We start from the raw sequence: 7,737 nt of genomic DNA, 5'->3' as shown, positions 1-7,737 counted from the left end.
TAATAAGTATGTACATCCCACTGCATAATTGTACACTTCCGTTTGAATAAAGATGTACATCTCCAAGCATTATTCTGTGCTTCCTGTTAATTTGCTAATATTCACCCCGCAATGTCCTCTACACTGCTGCAAGATTATCAGGATTTAAAAGCGAATCACAGTCTGAATTATTAACATAAAGAGTTTTATTTGGACTAAGAGGTGCAAATTTACACTGTACTCACTTTGTTTCATAAATATATTTAAGGACACTCGTGTTGAGCGGGGTGTTTCTAGAAAACGAGGATGTTATGTTCTAATTTCCGTCATAAACTTTGCGTAATCATTTGAATGGTTTAGCTTGTAAGCGTGGTTTAACATAACGTACCGCAAAAAAATCAATCATCCATATTTAGTCTTCAGTGTGTATGTATACTCTTGTGTATGTGCTCAATATTTATGCACGTGTTTTATATTTTGGACGTGTTTTTGTTACGGTAACTGCATTGAATATGGAGGTGTTACCAGCACCTCGCACCCGTCCAGAGACCTCGTGGGCCGCTGTGGTGGCTACGAGACTTCCCTCAAGGACATTGCTCTTATCCACCACAGCGTTACCGACCGGGAACGCCGATGAGGTTGAAGGTTGTTAATACAGAACTTTATTCGTGGCAGGGGAATGCCAAACAACATGGAGTGGCTCTTCATCTGAGAATGAAAACCCGTATACGTATGTGTGTGTGTATGTATGCAGGTACAATCGTGCGTGTTCGCAGTGGAACGCAATCCTTGTGTTCGTACACTGCTGTGTATGTACCCTGCGTTGTATGTCTGTATGTATGTACACCCCTGTATATGCACACTCGTGTGTGAATGCACACCGCTGTATATATAAACAGTCGTGTTAGGATGCACACTCGTGTGTGAATGTCTACTCGTCCATGTTCTTTTTAAAGAAGGAGATGGTAGCAATAATGTACGATCAGTCATCTTTAAAAACACAAATCAGGTCTTTATTAATCTGCAACAATATCAACGTTAAAACTCGCATCAAAATCTTTATTAATTCGCTTTTTTCAAACAGTTAAGGAATTAGGAAAATGATTTCACTTTCAGTAATTCAACAGTCATAAAATATTCTCAAAATCAAACACGTGAACGTCTTAATCCTTCCCAATTGACGTCTATATCGACTGAAGCCATTCGTCCACAAGTCCAAGCCATCAAACACAGGAACAACGAACGCACATTCTGAAACCGACACTTTGAAGAAGTTTTTTTAATCAAACAATAAAGAAAATTAAAGAAAAATGTTTAAAATATAGGGCAACGTTATGATCACAGTCTTTCTCCAACTTTAGCTCAACAAGGCCACTTAGTCACGACAGTAAAATCAGGAATTGGACCACCTCACAACCACTGTGTATCACACCACATCAACAAGTAATCCGATATGACTACAAAGCACCACCTTAACGTGACGATGTCTAGAATAAACTGCAACACTCAAGTAGCTGTGAGAAGATGACAACACGTGGCACCTTCTACCATAAACACCACACATTTAACAGTCCCGATGATACAACCACCAGACGAAGCAACGCATCTATGGAAGTATAAAATTGTTGTCATCCTGAAATAAGTGAACACTTCTGGAGCTTAAAAGGAATTCCTTTTTATCCCAACACATCATAGAGCATTCACAACATCGCTCTAGCGTGGAGTACTGGAAATCACTGAAGTAATGTGTACCTTATTGATTGATCTAATAGAGACACAATCATGCACATTCCAGGACTTCAAGAGTTAACAGAAGTCCTCAAAACTTTGACCCTCCAACCACTCCAGCAGCGATTTCTCAGCATCCACCTGCATGAGGTCGAAAGAGTAATTGTTGCCAGGACTCATTACCTCCACTACATCCAGCCATCCCGTGTGAATTTTCTGGTGACTGTGAAGATTTGATTTCCATGCAAATGCCTTCCCACACGCAGAGCAAGTGAATGGCTTCTCGCCCGTGTGAGTTTTCTGGTGACTGTGAAGAATTGTTTTCCGTGCAAATGCCTTCCCACACACAGAACACTTGAATGGCTTCTCGCCATTGTGTGTTTTCTGATGACTCTGAAGATGTGATTTCTGTGCAAATGCCTTCCCACACACAGAGCAATTGAACGGCTTCTCGCCTGTGTGAGTTTTCTGGTGACTCTGAAGATGTGATTTCTGTGAAAATTCCTTCCCACACACAGAGCAATTGAACGGCTTCTCGCCTGTGTGTGTTTTCTGGTGTCTGCTATGAGTTGATTTCCGTGAAAATGCCTTCACACACACAGAACAATTGAATGGCTTCTCGCCCGTGTGGGCTTGGCACTGTGGAGAGTTCATCTGCTCCATGTGACTGATTCTACAGAGCAGAGTAACAGTCGCGGGTGTTGTTGAGAGTTAACGGTGCCCTCTATGCTGCGTGGATGTGTGGCTCAAATCGCCAAAAAGCAAACTCTCACTAATGTCCAACCGAGACACAGTAACGCCCCGTGAGACGGACTACACACGCGATTACCTGGCTATCCACTAACAAAGACACTTACTTGTTGATGCACGGTGTATCGATGACCCTGTAACCCGTCTAAAGAGATCGCCACGAACTCTCCCGAAGCAAAGTCGCCAACCAGTCGCCAAGCAATCGTGCTCGCCAGGCTGAGTCTCGCAGGAGAAGGGAAATCTGCAGAGCGATGAGTCGAGCGTCTATCCTCAGGAAAAGCCCTCTCGAAATGATCTTGATGTCTGATTTTAAGCCCCTTATAACTCCCCTCTAGCATCCAAATCCTTTGTTCTCGATTTGGCCTATCATGGACTTTGCATTCAATTGTAGATTTGTAACATTTACAATCCGCATATAAATCAACAAAGCTTAGCTAATTTGGCCATTTAAATTAAACTTAATATGTATATACATCCCACTGCATAATTGCAAGCTTCCATTTGAATAAAGATGTACATCTCCAAGCATAATTCTGTGCTTCCTGTTAATTTGCTAATATTCACCCCTCAATGTCCTCTAACCTGCTGCAAGTTTTTCAGGATTCAAAAGCGAATCACAGTCTGAATTATCAAAAAAATGTCGAGTTTGATTTGGACTAAGAGGTGCAAGTTTACACCGTGCTAAAATGTTTTATAAACATATTTAAGGACACTCGTGTTGAGCAGGGTGCCTCTAGCAAACGAGTGTGTTATGTTATGATTTCTGTCATAAACTTTTAACCATCATCTGAATGGTTTAGCTTGTAAGCGTGGATTATAATAACGCAAACAAAACAATCGTCACCATTTTTGTCTGTAACATACGACCTTCGGTGTGTGTGTATATACACCAGTGTGTATTTGTTCAATATTTTGCACGTGTTTAATAATTTTTGGACGTGTTTTTTTTTTACGGCCATCGCATTGAATATTGAGGGGTTACCAGCCCCTACGCACCCGTCCAGAGACCTCGCGTGCCGCTGTGGTGGCTGCGAGACTTCCCTCCTGGACATTGATCACATCCACCACAGCGTTACCGTCCGGCACCGTCAATGGAGGAACGGGGTTGTGTTTTTTTTTTGCAAAACTTTACTCGTGGCAAAGGGAACGGCTAAACAACAGGGAGTGTCTCCTTCTGAGAAACAACAAAAACGAATGAAGGGGGCTTTGGAGCGTGGCGTAAGTTGTGGAAGGCTGTAAGTCACAGGTAGCATTCGAATTGGTGACATTGACACCAGCATCACATTGCTGGGGTCGTTTGGAACGATGTTGCATTGATGAAAGATGAAGTTCTCGACGCTGCATTTCATGAACTTTACATTCAATTGTTATTTTTGGGAATTTGCAATCTGCATATCTAGCAAACAGAGCTTCGCTAATCTGGCCATTGAGCTTAAGCCTGAATAATATGTTCATATCACCGCATAATTCGAAATAATATTCTAATATTCACCCTGCAATGTGCTGCAAACTGCTGCCAGTTCAAATGCGATACCAGCAAAATGCAGCCTGAAGAATTAAAATTGTGGTTTAGAATTTGAGGTGCAAGTTGATATCGTGCTTACCTTGCTTTATAAATATATTTAAGGACACTGGTGTTGATATGGGCCCGTCGGAACAACCAAGGTGATTTGCTATATTTAATCCACGAAAATTATTACGATTGCTGTAATACATGACCCAGCCAACGCAGCCTTGCCTGCCGGAGGAGCTCACCGATGGGACCTTGCCCAGATCTTTCAAGGATTTTTGAGCTCCTCACACAATCCAGCCTGGTTAAACCCAGGATGGATCGTAGGCAGGCCAGCCTAAATGTTTCCAACCGGCGAAGATGTTCCATTAAGGGGGTCCACGTGTCGCAAGCGTAGAGAAGGGAGGGAATGACCGTGGCCGAGAGGACCTGAAGCTTAGTGCGGAGCGACAGACCAGGTAGCTTCCACACAGCGTTACGCAACCGATGAAAAGATATTGCCGCTCGACTGATTCGGAGTGTGACCTCTGCTGTTAAACTGGAGCCGGTCATAAGCACACTGCCCAGTTATGGGAAACTCTCCACTATCTCCACTACTGCCCCATCACCGATTGGGAGTTGTGGGGGTGGAGTGTCCAATGGTACAAAATACCCAGGCAGGTGCTTAGTTTTGGTGGGGCTGATGGTAAGGCCCCACCTCTTAGTGGCACGCTCCAGTCTCAGCAGCAGCGTCTCCAACTCCTCATCTGAATGAGCAGCTATTACCAAATCATCAGCATACATAACGTGGTTGAGCAATAGGAAGCCATCCCTTGATCGCACCCGGGCATCGATCAGCCTCCCATTATATCTGTACCACATGGAGATTCCCCCGGTACAGCTATTGAAGGCTTCACGAACTACGTGGTCAAAATAGATGTTAAATAATGTGGGAGCCAGAGGACATCCCTGTCGCACCCCAAGGTGTACAGGGAATGGCTCTGACTACCGGCCACGTAGTTTTACCCGGGCTCGCTCACCATCATGAAGGTCCTTAATGATCGTGAGCAGAGGGCCAGGTACTCCAAAAGCACGAAGAACAACCCAGAGCCCAGGCTTACTGATGGTATCATAGGCCTTGACCAGGTCAATAAAGCAGAGATGTAGGTCTAGTTGGAATTCCCTACACCTCTGCTGTAGAAGACGGACAGAAAATATGGCATCAGTGCAGGACCGCCCTTTCCTGAAACCGCATTGGGGCTCCGCAAGCCTCTCCTCAGCGTGCCTGGCAAGGCGATGTTGAATAATCCTTGCCAGGACCTTTCCCGGCACACTGAGGAGTGAGATGCCCCTGTAGTTGTTACAATCTGTGCGGTCCCCCTTCCAATCCTGCGGAACCCGTCCAGTGGTCCCAGACTGTTGTTATGATGTCATATAGGGCAGTCTGTGCAGAAACGCCACCCTCCCTCAGCATTTCGCTTGGGAGATCATCTCTGCCCGCTGCCTTTCCTGGACTCAGACTCCGGATCGCCTTCAGCACTTCCTCAACAGATGGCACCTCAGCCAGCCACTCACAGGGGGTGACTTCTTCCAATATTTGAGGCACCGCAGCCTCAGCAGGGTCATCCTCACTTTGTGCCACGATGTTTTCCTGGCTGAGGGATTTTCCCTCCCCCAGGACCTCACAGAAATGCTCAGCAAATCTGCAAACCTGTTCCTGGGGGTGGGAGATTGGATCACCGTTTTTTCCCCTAATGATGGTAATAGGTGTGGTGCTGCAGGCTACTTTTTTGATGGAGTTAAATAGAGATTTGTGATCACGGGCCACTGAGGCAGACTCCATCTCCTCAGCAACCCGCGACCACCACCCATCCTTGCAGCGCCTCACGGCTCTCCGAACCTCCGAGCGAAGGCTGCGGTAAGCCTCCTCATTCTCTGACGTGGGATTCTGTAGCCGATGACAGTGGGCCTGTCGCTTTTTCTCAACCCTCAACACCTCCTCTGTCAGCCAGGGTGTCTGGGGAGGTCTGGACCGCGTACCCAAAGCAGCCATTGCAGCTGCATGAGTCAGTCCTAAACCTCGCCCATTTACCCTCGATGTCAGGAGGAGTCGGGGACGATGCCAATCCCAGCCGCAAGCGATGATTAAATTCTCGCTTGCAACTTTCATCAGATGACTGAGACCAGGCCACTTTAGGTTGGAATGGGGTCCTGGGTGTACACCCAAAACCGGAGTGGAAGAATGGCAGGCGCATCTTACAGATGACTAGTCGATGGTCAGAGGGCAGATCAGCTCCACGGTAGGTCCTGGTGTCAAGGACATGGGCTCGCATTCGCTGGTCCGTCACTATGTAGTCCAGCAGATGTTCTTGCTTGGACCCGGCATGCATCCATGATGTTGTGTGGATGCGCCGATGCCGGAACAGCGTGTTGGTAATTACAAGCCCATGGGCTGCACAAAAATCTAGCAGCCTCCTACCGTTGTTATTGAGCTGATCTGGCGCATGCCCTCCAATCACTCCAGACCAGGTGCCAGCATCATGATCAACTCGGGCATTGAAGTCACCCAACATGATGACTCTATCCCGAGGGGCCACTTTAGCCAGCACCTGTGACAGGAGGTCATAGAAGGCATCTGACTCATCGGCTTTGCCTGCATCCCTCCACGGATGTTCATCTTCGGTGGTGGCATAAGTAACCACGACCACCATTCCTCGCCTCCGGTTGATGGGAAGGCGAGCCCAAAGTAGCCTGGGGCTTACAGCTTCCCACACCTCACCGCCACGCTCCCACGCCCCCTTCATTCTTTTGTTCAAAAGAAGAGCCACACCCTGTTGTTTGGCAGTCTGCTGCCCCGAGTAGAGGACTGTCCACCCCTCATGGTGGCAGGAGCCAGAACCGGTCCACCGGACCTCCTGAATGCCACAGAGATCCAGGCGGTACCGGTCCAGCTCCCGACAGAGGAGTGGCAGCCTCTCCTCCGCAGTGAGCATTCGAACATTCCACGTGGCCACCCGTAGTGGTTTTTCGTTGTTTTTGGAGGAGCCCCGAGGGTAGATATTCAATCTCCTGGCTCCGCCAATTGGGGTTTGGCCAGGAGACGTCATAGACGCCTGTCCCCCCGGGGCCTCCGGCACAAGCTTATTAGTTATATACTTAATTCGCGGTTTAGTGGTAATTCATTGAAGGTGGAGGGGTTACTAGCCCCTCGCACCCGTCCAGAGCCCCCGTTTAGCCCCTGTGGTGGTCACAGACGCCATGAGGGGAGGAGCCAATCAAAATTGGACCTCCCCCCACAGCACTGTCCACGACAGAGTTGCCCGTCCGGCACCGCGAGGAGGTAATGAAAAGCTGTCACATGGAAAGAGCTGTGATCACGGTGATGGTGATGATGGTGGTATTAATATTTTCTGATGTTACGAAGGTTATGATGTTGCTGATGAAGTTTGCCATTGTTTGAATTAAATAATTGAAGCAATGGAGATGTTTGGAGTTACTCACATACTCAATCACACACACTCACACACTCACCACTCACAATCACTCATCACCCACTCACTCATTCACCCACTCACCCACTTATCACTCACTCACCCTCCCACGCACCTACTCACCTCACCCACTCGCCACTCATCCACTCATCCACCCACTCAACCACCCACTAACTCACCAACTCACTCACCCACCCACGCACCCACCCACTCACTCAACCACCCACTCACCCACTCACTCACCCACTCACCCACTCAATCACCCACCCACTCACCCAGTCACTCACCCACTCACAAACT

This window comes from Petromyzon marinus (assembly GCF_048934315.1).
Source record: "Petromyzon marinus isolate PM22_M1 ecotype Great Lakes invasive population chromosome 85 unlocalized genomic scaffold, UKy_Petmar_22M1.pri1.0 chr85_unloc.1, whole genome shotgun sequence".
In the NCBI taxonomy this organism is placed as follows: Eukaryota; Metazoa; Chordata; class Hyperoartia; order Petromyzontiformes; family Petromyzontidae; genus Petromyzon; species Petromyzon marinus.
The sequence above is the reverse complement of the archived record's forward strand: the minus strand, read 5'-3'. Positions refer to the sequence as shown.